Source organism: Canis lupus, chromosome 2, assembly GCF_003254725.2.
Source record: "Canis lupus dingo isolate Sandy chromosome 2, ASM325472v2, whole genome shotgun sequence".
NCBI lineage: Eukaryota > Metazoa > Chordata > Mammalia > Carnivora > Canidae > Canis > Canis lupus.
Window position 1 is genome coordinate 20,581,444 of NC_064244.1, and position 14,991 is coordinate 20,596,434.

General features: G+C 43.2%; 1 protein-coding gene across 5 annotated transcripts in view; it reads left to right on the forward strand.

Annotated features, from left to right (window-relative positions):
* FAM107B (family with sequence similarity 107 member B) overlaps positions 1–14,991 on the forward strand; it is a 70,698-nt gene that overhangs the window by 30,872 nt on the left and 24,835 nt on the right. The window contains exon 1 of one of the 5 annotated variants that reach the window (XM_025445049.3): positions 9,765–9,920. The exons of 3 other annotated variants lie outside the window; for them this stretch is intronic. The gene's annotated coding sequence lies outside the window, so the exon portion shown is untranslated. Of the gene's footprint in view, positions 1–9,764; positions 9,921–9,970; positions 10,487–14,991 lie in introns of those variants that run through there. One more of the 5 variants, XM_025445052.3, reaches the window with a different exon arrangement.

Here is a 14,991-nt window from a genome sequence, read left to right on the forward strand (position 1 = left end):
AATAGGTTAACTTAAATCTCCCTGGTGTGATTTCACTAGATGGAAGGTCCTTGAGGGCAGGTCTGCCAGTGTAGTCGGCTACGTGTCTCTGGTACACAGTGCTGGCACAAGAGGTGCTCAGGGACGGGTGGATGGATGGATGGATAGTAGGTTCAGGTGGTTGGTCTTGGAGGGGAAGGAAGAGGAGACTCGAGGACTAGTTGGTTCTTGGAATCCTGACCAGCCCTCCCTCTTTACATGGTTACATGTTGGGACAGGCCCTATTGGACGACGAGTGGCTGATCATGGTTGATTCTCCTTTCGTGGTTCTCTAATGGAGCAGACCCTGGAATTGTGTTTTGAAGTTCCGGGATGATTCTAATGTGCAAGCCAGGGTTGTAAACCACAGTTGTGGAGTGTTTGAAGGAAAATGGAGGTCCTGGTAGTTCAGGTGGTTCACATGTAAATAAGGAGTCAGCGTGGCCTATTGGGGGATGCGTTATTTTGCTACTCTCTAATGGGAGCCATACAAAACTGAGTAGTTGAAGGGTTTTTTCTCTCCTACATCTTCATCTGCTACTTCAGGCTTCCTTTCACATTTAGCTCTTGGCAGCTTAAGAATCCAAGCTCTTTGGGTACACTTTTATTATACCTGGCAACACATATTATTAAGGTGTTGAAGTGTTTTTAAAAATTCAGCAACAAAGTGTAGGCGGCCTCCAGCTGCAAACACTGGAGTTAGAATCCTCTGTTCAGTGTTCTTTCCACACATCAATTTTCCATTCCTCCCTGTGTGTTCTCCAGAAATATAGTTATGAGCAGCCTGGACTCTGGATTTGGAAACAGGGGATCATAGATAGGAAAAATCACCGTCAGGTGAGTGGTTGCCAGTTGGCCACTTGATTTAATTATCATCCTGGACACTTCTTGAAGTTGCCACCTAATTTTGGTCATTTTCAGGCTCTGTAATAATTCAAACTGTACTTGGTGAACACGTAACCTTTTATGTTATGTATTTTAGCATCTCTAGGAAGGTCAAGGAGTTTTTTGTTACCTCGTCTTATACCTCAGAATGAATAGTTTAGGTGACTTATTTACCTTCCGACTTCTAAAAGCTAGAGAGAACAAGTTGGAGTTTGGAAAGGGATTTGCATATGCACATGTGATTGCGTGGGCACACTTAGCACTCACACACTTGCACAGGCTGGGGCAGAAAGTAGTTATGGACTGTGTGATGAATTCCAAAGCATAGAGATGCATGAAGGAGCAGGTCAGGGAAGTAGGAGACACTGGGAATAGGGGAGGCTAGCTGGAGGAATTAGGATAGAATCAGCTGGACTGAGGCCAAGTGGGTCACAAGATGAGTTTTTGTTTTTTTTTTTTTTACCCCAGAAAACAACAACAAAAAATGGCCTGGTTCCAAAATGAAAAGAGAAAGTTCTACCTTGTCTCTCTTTCCCCCAGGAGTGGACTGCTCTAGGAGGGATAGAAGATGGGGCAGGGATCCCTGGGTGGCTCAATGGTTTAGCGCCTGCCTTCTGCCCAGGGCGTGATTGTGGAGTCCCAGGATCGAGTCCCACATCAGGTTGCCTGCATGGAGCCTGCTTCTCACTCTGCCTGTGACTCTGCCTCTCTCTCTCTCTCTCTCTCTCTCTCTCGAAAATAAATAAATAAAATCTTTAAAAAAAAAAAAAAGATGGGGCAGTAGTGAGGAGGCCAGGTCTCACAGCGCCCCACCCAACCAACCCACCTCTTCCTGCAGCATGACCTTGAGCTAGTTGCTAAGTCTCTGTGCATCTGCTCCTACTCTGTCAGTAGGCATGAGAATACCTCTCTCATGGAACTGTCTTGGAGGTTACGTAAGATGAACTACCCAGTGTTTGAATGGTGCCTGGAACATAGTAAGCACTGAATAAGTGGAAGCTAGTAGGAGTATTTCTATAGATTACCTGAGACCCAACCATCACTGATAATATAGTTCCTATTACAAATTTCAAATTTTTTTTTTCAAAATCTCATTTTAATCAGGAAATTGCAGTAGAGCACAGACCCAACCACAGGTGGGAGAAATAGAGTAGAAATTAATTTATCTCAATACCAGTGAATAACTTTTTTTTCCACCCTGACCAATTTAGAACAAATAAAAATGTTTATGGGCTGCATCTTTTCTCCATGCAAAATTTATTGAGATATTGAATCATCTTAACAAATTATAATTGAGCATTTAGTATATTTTTTAGCCCTGGAGATACAGTGGTTACAAGAGAAATGGCTGTGGCCCTTAGGTAGCTCTGTATCTAGAGGGGAGATGATCAAATAACATATCTAGCAATATATAAAGAGTTCCAGATTGTGAGAGGGAGACGCAAGCTCCCCCATTGGTTAGGGCAAAGACTGACGGTAGAGCGACCTGTTAGGTGGGGCGCTCTGGAAAGATGATGTTTAGGTACAGATAAAAAGGGCAAGGATGAGCCAGCATATAAGGAGAGTTTGGGGAAGGGTTGAGAGGGCATTCTCTAGGGTTGGGGTAATGGCCTATGCGAAGACTCAGCTGGGTAAGAAATGAAGGATGGGTAGTGTGGCTGGAGTGCATGGAGCAAGGTGAGGGAAGAGCTTGGCGTAGGCCCATGTCCAATGTGGTAGGGAATGTGAGGGCCACTGCCAGGGGTTCAGAGAAGCTACTGTGCCAGGGACTTGACCTAATTTACCTTTTAAGATAATTGCCTGGGAAGAAGGTCCATTCTTAGAGCAGGTGTCCCGCTTTGACGTTTTTCTTTTTAATAATGAAAATGTTGGCACTGCTTTTTTAGCTATGGAACTGTTGGTATCTGAGTATGTCTGAGAAGTGGCAGTGCCAGAGTGGCCTTCGCAGATTTTCCCCTGAAACTGCATTGTTGCCAGTGAAGCCAGGCTGGTGGCTGCGGCCCAGACACAGTCTGTAGATTCCCATCGAGAAGAACACATGGTGGGTTGCTAATCAAGTCAGAGGTCCTGTACAGCTCCATTGTGTCAAGAGCAGAACTCTGAATCAGGACTGCGATGGGTGAGAATTTTGTGCTCAGGCTGCTGTCTGGCCTGCAGAGCGCTGACTGGTGTGTTTCCTTCTTCAGTCACAGCATCCTGGCTGAGCCAGAACAATGCAGAAACTCTGTGATCAGCACTTGTAGATCTGTGCTTGGAGAGGAGTAATTGTGGACTCCTTGATTGTAGATCTCTGATATCAAATTACTGACTTTCAAATCTGTCAGTTCTGATGACAGGGAAGGACTCTTAGGAAGGCCATTTTCAAATAATTGTTATTAATCAAGTCGTGTTTTGTGGTTACTGTTTGTTTACATTGAGTATTGAAAAAGGAGAATGTAATGCTGTGTTACTGCAGTTTGCTTTCTCTTGCTGCCAGATCACCTCTGACTGTTGAAAGCCCCAAGGTGGCAATGAGGGGCTGCATTTCATACTCAAGCTTTAATATGCATTCCTTATGGGTCATAGGTATTTTAGGGGTCACCCTATTAATTGTATTATAGCTGCAGATATAGGTAAAGAGCAGATTTCTCACATTTCTCATTTTTCGGGGGATGGGGGAGTGTGTGTGGCTTTGAAAGACCTGTCTCATGGAGCCTGACTTTGTTGCCCAGCACTGAGTGTGTGTGTGTGTGTGTGTGTGTAAGTCTCAGGTTTAGATCACACTGTCCTGACTACTGAGAACCTCTGATCTGGGTTGGGGCTCACAGGTGAGGAAACTGACCCAAAGGGACATGATCATTTTCTGAATGCACAAGCCTTTGGGGTGACAGACTTGGGAATGGGACCAGGCACTTGCTTGAGCTTGTGCCCTCTGACAAAGAGTGTTTAGGTAATTATAAAGGAAAGGGTCAGTAACAGATGTAATGAGGATAATAATGTCCAATTTTTCCAAGTCCTGGAGTCAAATCTTTCTTATCTCTGCAGTGAACCATTTTAAGAGAAAACAAAATTTGTTTCTTACTAATGAAGTGGAAACAGAATTTATTTTTAAAAAAAGCACAAAAGGCAAAATAAAACTAAAGACAAATAAAGTCTAGGATACTTTGTGTTTATTTTATAATCAGGCATTAAATGATAATTTCAGTAGGAGTGACATTAATGGTTCTAAGCTCACAGTGTCATCAGTACTTCATTTAATTAACATAATAGATGTATTTGTAAACTGCTTTTGTTAGATAATAGTAATCTGGCAGTTAGTTTCATCGTTAATTTTTTTCCAAAGTTTGAAAACAAGGTATCTCTTGAGGTTATTAAATGGCTTTATAGTAAAAATGTCTTATTTTCTGAACATTCATAAATTCAATTTATGTCATTTATACCTTTCAGTGCTTTTTTTTTTTTTTTTTCCTCCAAGTCAGGCTCCTTGGTTATATTCCCTCTTGGTATGGCAAGCTAGTGATAACCTAATACTCAGAAGGTGGTTTTTATAGTAAGTAGTGATAGATGTATAATGTGAAACAGGTAAATTTCTAACTACCAATCTGAGCAGGCATTGTTGTCTGCTGTTGCTACAACAACTAATGATTGAGTTCTGACATTGGTTGCTCCCTTGTTACACCATAGGAGCGTACATACACAGTTACTCGATCTTTGTGTTAAAAAATGGCCTGAATCAGTAAGTGGGTGATGGTGTATTACTGGCATATCTTTCAGCAACTTGGAAACTTGATTGATGTGTTTTGGTTAGGTCCATTGAGTGGTCCATTGAGGTCCACAGGCCCATTGAGCCTGTGAGTCTGCCTCTGTTTACCCACTTTTCTTGTGAGGAAATGGAGCGGATGGCATTTGCCAATGCATATGGACAGGAAAGAAAGGGAGAATGTAACTCTATTTTGAAAACTTCTGTCAACACTTATTAGCTACTTGATACTAGTACTTCCTGTTTCCAAAACTGATGTTAATGCAATCCTGCTTTGCATTGTAAGGTGGTTTATTGCCCTCAGCAGAATTCCTGGCATATTTGAGGCCCTGCCCTCGGATTTCTGCCAGCGCCCCCCCCCCCCCCCCCCCCCCCCGCCACAACTGCACAACTGGCCCAGTCCATCCCACTCTGGCACTGCCCACTGAGGCTCCCTCCTGCCTTCGTGCTGTTGGTGGTAGAGATCTTCCTTGCTCGGTAAATGAGCATTACCCTGATGATCGTTCTGGCACACTCCTGCCACTGCGCTGAGTCCTCTGTAGCTCTCTGCTCTCATTGTCTTGGCTTTGAGTTAGGCCTGACTACTTTGCCCTGTCTTACAAACATTACATACCTCCCTTCCTTCCTTTGGTAAATATACTCACAGGGGTTATACTGCTCTACCTCTGGTACATATTTCCTGAGGTCAGTGAAAGGTATTTGTGGGGGAGGTGTGTTTGAGGGGTGGGGCAGTGAGAGAGTAGAAGAAGAGATCAAAGTTTGTGACTGAACAGGTGAAGTCAGCTTACCTGAGACAGTCTGTGCCCTGTGCTGGTGGCAGCTGTCACTGGATCCTGCTGGTGATGAGTCTTTATCTGACAGGCCAGATAAAGGTGTTAATCCATATAGCAGCCCTGAGAGGGAATGATAAGGAAACCAGGGCTCAGAAGACAACCATCACAAAGGTTTTGGGATGAGTTGGGCTGTGTTTGAACTCTGGCCTTCTTATGACTAACTGTCTGCAGTTGGATGAGTTTCCTAGTCCCTTTGTGTCCCTCAACCTACCTCAGGGTGTTGTGAAAATTCAGTGAGTTGGTGGGTCCTTGCCCACAGCTAATATTTATTGAGTGCTATCTTTTAAGTGTTTTTATGATTGAACTAAGGTCATACAGCTAATGTGTGCTTAGAGCTGTGTTTAAGTTTCTCAGGTACTAAAGCTTAAGCTCCTCTACTGTTCCATTCTGCCCTTACTGTAGCCTTACCTCTGTTGACCAGGAAGAAAAATGGGTCAATTTTATTTTCTCCCTTACATATTCTACACAGTTTCCTGGGTGGTGGGGCTAAAGGGCCTATCCTTGGTTCCAGATACCTGGGATGAGAGCCCTTCCTCTTACTGTTAACTTTAGCTTCCCTTATGGAATTTTGTTCTGCTTCTTACAAGATTATGCAAACAGAATTATTATTTTGGTGTTAAGAAACATGAGCTGAGTTGCACTGTCATTTTTTTAAAAATAGGCAAATGCCACTCAAGTTTTAAATATTGATGTACTGTATCTATAATTTTATTTGTGGGTAGAGAAATTATGAAAACTGCTTTTTAACAATATTTTAAGAAGGGGAGGGGTGCCTAGGTGGCTCAGTCAATTGTGTGTGCCTTCAGCTTAGCTCATGATCTCAGTGTCCTGGGTTTGGCAAAAGTTGTCAGGCACTGTGCTCAGTGGGAAGTCTGCTTCTTCCTCTGTCCATTCATGCTCTCGCATGTGTGCACACACTCTCTCTCAAATAAAATCTTTAAAAAAATAAAGTCTATAAAAAATATTTTAAGAGGAGAAAATACAATACTTCCTCAGTCTTCTCTATTCCCTACCTTCTACCATAAGCAGAGAGAAAAACTTACCTATCAACAGAATTCTCTAGGTATCTTTAATTTGTATTCCTTTACTCATTCACACACAGCTGGAAGGATTTGAGGTTATTCTTTAATGATTGTAGTTAGGGTAGTTTAAAGATTAGGTGGGAGAGAGGTGATGACTTTAGTATTACCCATACTAACCCAAATAAAACTTTTAAAAGGTAACGGATTTTAAGTGTTTTCTATTTGGGAGAGATGATGACAGTTGGCATACGGCAGCTCATCCAATTTACATTGCTGTTGGAAGTTTTCAGGTGCCTTCTCTTGTTGCTTCAGAGTGCTGCTAAGTTATTGTGGCAAGTTTAATGAGTAAATGATTCAGGGCATGATTTCTTAAGCTACATCCATTAATGGGTCATGAAATCAATTTAGTGGGTCACGACCAGCATTACAAAAAAAAAAAAAAAAAAGACAATGCAAATATTAGAGTGTATAGCATGTAGTAAAGGTGGCATATTGCTTCTGGAAACTTCTGCCTCAGCTAATTTTAGTGCGGGTGTGTATTCGGTCACTGAGTGCAAAGAGGATTTCAGACACAAGTTTGAAAGCCATTGATTTGAGGTATTTTAGAAAGCTTACCAATTTTAGAGCAAGTCTTATGGTGCATAGAAGGAAAGTACTTATAACCGTCTTTAACATTTTTTTGTGTGTATTGCTATGGGTATAAGGATATTTAGGAATGGCAACAAATCTTTTCTAGAACTAATATATTTTATAAAGAGGAAAGAAGGCTTAGGACTTTAATTCCAAAGAGTCACGGATGAAATTAGGGAAATAAAGTTGTTAATGTCCTACTTAATTACCATGTCGTGTGTACCATTGTGTTTGTAGATTTTGTACTATAAACTGAATTTTTAAATCAGAGATAAACTTCACTCCCAAATACTTGGAATCTTGTTCAATTTGACATTTGTAAGATTACAAACTAAAGAATACTTATTTCTAGATTTTTTCGAGCCCTGAATTGCCTTGAAAATTTTTTTAAAGAATTGTCTCATTTTTTCATAATTGCCTTTTAATTTTGAATACTTTATGTAAATAGGTAAAACTGTTCCTATTAAGCTTTTCAGATTTTTTTTTTTAAAGGAATAAGAGAAATAGCCATCATGGTGTAGTTTCTTGTTAGAGAATGATTTTATAATTGTTCTTCTGGAAGCAATTAATGATTTCCTTTATAACCAGCTGTAAGTAAAAGACAACTTTTCATTGTGAATGTGTTGACAAGTCATTTGCCCTTCCCCTTTTCATTTAATTAAATTACAGTAGCTACTACTTGTGTGGGTTTTAAAACAGATACTGTTAAAGTTCTGAACTTTTTGACAGGAGATATGAGAGAAGTCAAAACTGATGAGAAGTTTCTGGATGTCGAGTTCTTGAGTAATGAATCCTCTAGCAACAAGAGAAGTGAAAACATTAAAACTTCGGGTGAGAAGTTTTAACTGCAGGGTGAGAGAAGCAGAATTCTCCATTTTATATGGAACAAGCATTGGGCAGTGTGTTTACTGTTACCAGCCTATCCTGTTCTTTATCACTATTGCAGCTATAGAATTTAAGTGGCCTGATGGTATGGCAACATTGGAGAAAACGTCATTTGACTAGTACTATTAGGTAGTAACAGATCTGATTGAAATGCCAGAATAAGTAGCCTGATGGAGGATATGTTGAGACTTGGGGCATAAGTCCTCATCCTGATGACTGAGGCCATGAGGGCTATAGACACAGTGGTAGATGGTTTGAGTCTTGCATGCTTGCATAGGAGGAAGAAGGAGTGATTCACTTTAAGAAGGAATTTACTTAGAGTGGAAGCTATAAAGTAAATAGGAGACTATTGCAATGGTTATAAATCGGTCTTAAAAGCATCCTGTTTGAATGGGAATGAATGAAATCTCTCAACTACTATAGGATCTGGATTATGACTCACGTATCTATTCCTCACTGCTAAAAGTAAGTGATTATTTCTCTAAGGCCTCCACTCCAGAAATATGTTTGCATTTTTGAAACCTTGAATATTTTCCAAATCAGCGAGCTTCCTTCCTATTCCAGTAAGAATAAGGGCCATTACACTTTTTTTTTTTTTAAGACATTATGGCACCTGAGATCTCATTTGAATGCAGGCTGCTTGTTCTTAGGCTTTCATTTTCCTGTGTTCCTAGTTTGCCAGGTTGGTTGCTGTTCTTTTTCCCCCCAAGCTCGTTTTGAAAGTTTCTCTCTGCCTGTTATCATACAGAGAGATAGTCAAGGCTTCAGTGTAGCTCCGCCGGAGACTGGGTGTGCCTGTGAGATGGGTGGCTGAAGTAATGGCTTGTGGGAAATTAGATGCATCCTGGAGCTGGGGACACCGTGTTTTGTTTTCCTGTGACTCTGCACGACAGCTCTGAGAAATAGCAAGGTCCGCGGTCTTAGAATGACAGGGGTCCGGAGGGAGCTGGATAAATGTGCAGAGTTCAAGCCGAGAAAGTAACCAGTCGGGGTCGTTGACTCCCTTGTTTCAGGCTCCACACCCCCAACACATGTGTTTACACTTGAACTCTTGCCAAACTCTCCCCTCCAACCCCCCCCCCCCCCCCCCCGTGTGTAGAAAGGGAGGTTTTGTGTAGATGGAAAAGAAAAGCTAAGGATAAACGGGTTTCCATTAAAGGCCTCCTGTCTTTGTTGCTTGTTGCAGCTTTACTACCCGTGCTGCAAGGACTATACGCTTCCAAGACATTATTGTTGCTGGGGTTTCCCGTTCAGCTTTGGAGCCCGGGTCCGGAGTGGCTAAAGGACCTCTCCCAGAGGGCCCAGCAAGCCTCTTGTCGGGAGGCTAGAGTGCCCTTGAAGGCAGGTGCCTCGCGGGTACGTGGCGGTCCGCTCCGGCCACCATGGCAAAGTACCCTAGGCTGGGCGCCTTACGGGACAGCCCAGCCGTGTCCCTCGCACAGTTCCAGAGGCTGGCGGTCCACGAGGAGGACGACGCCCTTCCCAGCTTGCAGGCGGCTGCCTTCTCGCCCACTGGCCTCACAGGGTGCCCGCCGCGGTGACCTCCTCCAGTCAGCCCCAGGTGCCATTACACTGGGGACTAGGGCTCTACCGGACGAATCGGGGAGGCGGGAGAGACGGACGGCCTCTGCCCGACGGCCCCTGCTCTGGGCTGCGGGCTGCTGACTTTCCCAGCTTCCTTTGTGTGTCCGCCGAGCACATGACGTAGTTCTGACCAATCAGATGCAAGAGGCAGCCCCGGGGGCTCCTGGGAGTGACTTCCCCCAGACGGCAGGGGCGACTCCTGGGAGGAGCTGCGGTATGGGGCGGCCAAGGCGGGGCCGAGCCGCGACAGCCGCGACAGCCGCGGTCCCTGGTAACACCCCCGAGCCCCGAGGCCGCCCTGGACGGTCCGCGCCGGCTTCCTGTGTGAGTTAACCCCGAGGGCCTGTGGTTTGAGCGGCCCGCGTGCCTCGGCGTCCTCTCACGGAGCACCTGGAGTCGGAAGGAGGAGTGCGGGGAACGCCTCTGAGGCCTGGATATCACACCGGCTCAGGGCTCAGGGCTCAGCTCGCTGGGAGCTGGGCCCCGGGGACCGCGTCTCCCCGCACACGCACCCGCACCCGCACCCTCGGGGCCTGAGCCGACTCACCCTAGCCGGGGACATGGCGGCCCCCAGGGGCGGCCCCTTCCTGTCTCGGTTTCGGCCTCTTCCAAAACAAGACCGGCGGATGCTGCTGCTCACAGAAAGCCCAGGAGGGAACCGGAGAGGAGTGAGGGGGAGAACAAACCTTAATTAAAAGTACCTGGGCTGTGTAAATGGCTGCTCTCCGGGGCTTAGTTAGAGGCACACAGTCTTCTGAAGAACCAGACGGAGACAGAGCCCCATGTTCATCGTGAAAGCAGAAATCAAATAAAAGTCAACTGATACTCTTATAATTACGAGACATTTTAACCATTCGGAAAATAACACGTAATTGTAACCACTGTTTTTGGTATGAAGTTCTCCCCTCCTCCCTCACACACTTTTTTTTTTTTTTTTTGAGTGTGAAAAATGAAATTTTCTAGACAAACTGTTATCAGTGGAAGGGTAAGTTGAGCGAGTGGAAGCCAGCTCACGCTCTTCCATAGAAACAAATCTGTTTGACACACAATATGGCAGAAATTTAGCAGATTTGAGATGAAAGTGAAAGGTTTACGGGCTGTCATTTTATCAGTAAGGAATCGACCCAGAAAAGTGATGTCAGTTTGTGGGCTTTTTATTTTTGAGGTTCTTTCTACTCTGCCACATGGTAATGGTACCTTATTAAGACAAAAGTGTGTTGAATCCCATCCACCAGCAACAGCCAGGAGCAGGTGTGGTCAGACCCAAGTGTGGTTCATTCAGCTTGCTGCTGTAGGTGAATGCACCCCAGAAGACCGTTGAAATTCTCTTGGAAAGCAGAGTTGGGATTGTGCTTGAGCAGGGGCTTTTGAAGGCAGGGTTGGGGGAATGGGGCCAGATCTGGGTTGGCTGTGGTCAGGAAGCAGGCACGGTTCAGCGATGGGGTATACTAACAATATTTATCTGGGAAGCAGGAGATGAATGTAGGGTTAGAGCTGTCACTTAGTAAAAAGTTAGCAATCACACCTGCTAGTGAGATAAGAGGGATGTCTTGTCATTTTTCTGGTGGCGGCATTGTGGGCTCATCTGGGTCTCATTCTGAGCATTCTTTATGTTCTGGTGGCAGCATTGGGGACTGCTTGTAATGTTGGTCTTCTCCAGTTGTCAGGAGGGCTGATTTTCACTTCTCCAGTAGTTTAATTTTATCCTGAATCCTGATGCTTGAGGAAGGGTAGGATTTAACAGAGGGTTAAGATCATAAGTGGGGAAGGGGATGTCTGAAGTTACTGTGTCTGAGCAGTCACTGGTTTTTGGTATTTTTTTGTGTGTTTGCTTTTTGTTTTTTTAACGTTGTTCAGTGCTAATATCTCAGGTTTTTAAAAAAGGGCAGAAGTGCCTGGCTGGCTTAGAAGAGTGTATGTATGATTATAGAGTTGTGAGTTTGAGCCACAAGTTGGGTGTAGAGATTACTTAAATAAATAAATAAAATTTTTTCTTTTTAAAGGTCAAATCAATAGTTTTCTCCTGCCTTGAGGCTTTTTTTTTTTTTTTTTAAATCCTCATAATGAATTTGTACTCTTCCAGAAAATTCTGGCAGGGTATAGAAGGAGATAGAGTGTTGGTGCTGTTATTAAAGTATCCTTAAAATTCAAACATATAAGCGACTTCAAAGATGCTATTCAGTTATTGATCAAGAGGTAATGTTAATGGTGGTGCTAGAGATTGTGCCAAATGAGTAGAAAATGTAGAGCATCAACTGAGAAAATTCAGTATGGTTGCCAGAAGTGAGAGAAGGAGCCAGTGTGGAACACTGCAGTGGGGACCAGTTAGATATTGGTTCTAGTCCAGGCATTGTCCCTTTCTCTGTGAACTTAGCCAAGCCCTTTCAGTTTCCTGGGCCTCAGTTTCCTCATCTGTAATAACAGGAAGTTGAACAAATGGCCCCTGTGCTCCTTTAAAGTTTCTGTCACTAGAGTCCTTTTAAAGATAGCCTTCTCTTTTAAAATATTTCGTTGGTTGGTTGGGCCAAGTCATAAATTTTATGGAATTATTATTCAGCTCTTGAAGGCAGGAATATTTGAGGGCTTTGAAAGCTAGTCCAGCTGGATGTTTTTTGTAGTCTGTGTAGTTTCCTTCCTTTCAGGAGTGATGAGGCCTAAATCAGCCCATCTTCCAGTGCACCCCCTTTGTAGTTTCCTGACATGAATGACTGAGGTGTTTCTTCCTAGAAAATAACATGCAATAAAGGTGCTGAGGGAGGCCTCTTTCCTTAGGAATTTGCAGTTTGGGAATAAAATCTGGCATAGTCATTTTTTAAACTCAAATTTTGTGAATATAAAATAGTGTAATGTAAAAATGTACTACATGCAAATTTTGAAATAATGCAGAAACCAGAAGAGTAAAAGAAACTGATATAAAGTTGCATCATTTCAAAACTGGTAAGGCAGGCAGTTTGTAAAGTGTGTGTCTGGGACTGCCACACAACAGCTTCATTTCAGCTGCCAGTAGACAGGCCTTCTGTGTTTAGTTGGTATCGTGGTCCATGTCTTTTGCTGGCGGGCATTGAGGCGTTTGCCAGTGTGGACTGATAGTTTAACATGCACTTCAATCTAAAGATCTTTCGATAGCCTTCAAAGATATCAAGCAGATGCTCACCAAGAGGTGTGTCTACAGTGGTGCCAGTGATCGTACCAAAACACCTCCACTCCAGGCAGTAGCTTTGTAACAGAAGCACTAAAACACAGTGAAATAGGCAAACCAGTAAGTGGAATGCATCATGCTGTTCATTTAAGGGAACGAGCATGGAGCACACTTTGAAATATGAGTTCATCTGGAGAGCCTCTAGAGCAAAGTGGGTAAGAGTATGGACTCTGGGGCTAGCTGTGTGATGCTGCCCACTTATTAGCTTTTTGGCCTCAGTTGAATTACCCAGCTTCTCTGGGCCTCAGTCTGATAGGGTGAATTTCAGTATCTTACCTCAAAGATTGTGTGGCACACAGTAAGCATGAAACATGGACTGCTGGGCCTGCCCACAGCAGTTCTGATTCAGTAGCTCTGAGGCTGGGCGTTTGCATTTAGCAAGTTCCTTGTTGGTGCTGATGGCAGCTGGGCCTTGTACTGTGTTTTGAATAGCTTTTGTACATGCAGACACACATACTAGAAACTAGGGGGTATACCATCTTAAAACCTGATATTTTTCTGTGTGATACATGGTGAATATTTCCCCTTTTACTGTTTAAAAATCTGTTTAAGCCACATCGTAACCCAGTATGAAATATTTAAGTGGCTTCCATTTTTTCACTATCATAGATTATAGATACGTCTTATTTTTATTTATTTGTTTATTCTAAAGATTTTATTTATTTATGAGAGACACAGAGAAAGAGAGGCAGAGACACAGGCAGAGGGAGAAGCAGGCTCCATGCAGGGATCCCGATGTCGGACTCTATCCAGGGACTCCAGGATCATGCCCTGGGCTGAAGGCAGGCGCTAAACCGCTGAGTCACCCAGCGATCCCTGATAAATGTTCTTATACAATATATTTTTGTCTGAATCTCTGATTATCATCTTGGAGTAAATTCTTAGAAGTGAAATTACCCAGTTCCAGGGTGTGTACATATTAAAGCCTTTTGCCACAGACTGCTAACAAATTTCTTCAGAAAGGATGCAGCAAAAATTTATCTTCTGATAAGTGGTCCATGAGAGTAGATAGTGATTTTCTGAATGTAAGAGAATTAGGAGAAAAGCATAATTAACTTCATAAAACTACTAGGTATTTGGGATTTGGCAAGAATTAGCAAGAAGAATATCTATGAACTTATAAAGAAGACAAAGATGTGTAAATTAGAAACTAGGTGGGAAGTAATGGATGAATTGTGGCATGATCCTAGGGTAATTTTTAGCATTCAGACTTGAATATATTCAATTATGGTACAATTATATACTTGATGTAGGAGACTTTATGCAAAGAGGAATAAATAGATTTTAATTTACCCTCTATGGTGTATGTGTGTTTCTTCACTATGATATCAAGGAGGATATCAGGATATCAAATCCCCCCCCTGGATTTGGAGTTTTGGTTTATTGAAGTCTGGTTCAAGCTCCATTCCTATGTGCATGTCTCTAGCTCTAGGCCAAGCAGATGAGATTTCAGAGGACTTGGAGTAAAGGTGGCTGCCTATGGGGAAATTTAGTATCACTACCAGAAAACCTCCTCACTGTAGATTTCACATGGAGAAGTCCATGGTTCTTGGGAACAGGGGTGAGTTGGAGTGGAGGCCAAGGTGGAATGTGTGTGGAGTATCAGGGGAGCACCTTCCTCTAGTCCATCTGGCTTGAATGATGGGGCCAAGCTCTGTAGCCCTTGGCTATAAGCCTCTGTGGTTGAGAGCCCCAGATAAGCTGGACTCTTCTGTATTATCAGAATGTTAGAACTAGTGAGGGATCTCAAGGGTCATCTGGTCCAGCCTTCTCTTTTTACAGATAAGGATGTTAAATAATTTATTATTTTCAATTAAACTTCACCTCATAAGTTTTTAAAATCAGCCAGCCTTGGAACAGAATTGGCTGGTTCTTCTTTCCTTGTTCTGAAAGATCTAAGCTTTTGAGAACTGAAGTGGCCAAATGATAGACAATAAAGCAGATGGCAGGGGTGACTGCGGTCCTGTTGCTCAGCCTTGGAACACTGAACTGATTTAAAGTCAAACCTGCACTACCCCTGAGTCACAGGAGCTTCACTTGTGCCTCTCTTCAGATCTGTACACTCTTGTGTGGTTCCAAAGGGCTTCAAAGTAACCTTGGCTATAGGGTAGCTCTCTTCTTGTACCAGCCCCTGTTTTCCAGAATTTACACATACTAGTTTCCTTTGTTCAATTCAGAAAAGTGGTTTTCTTTTTT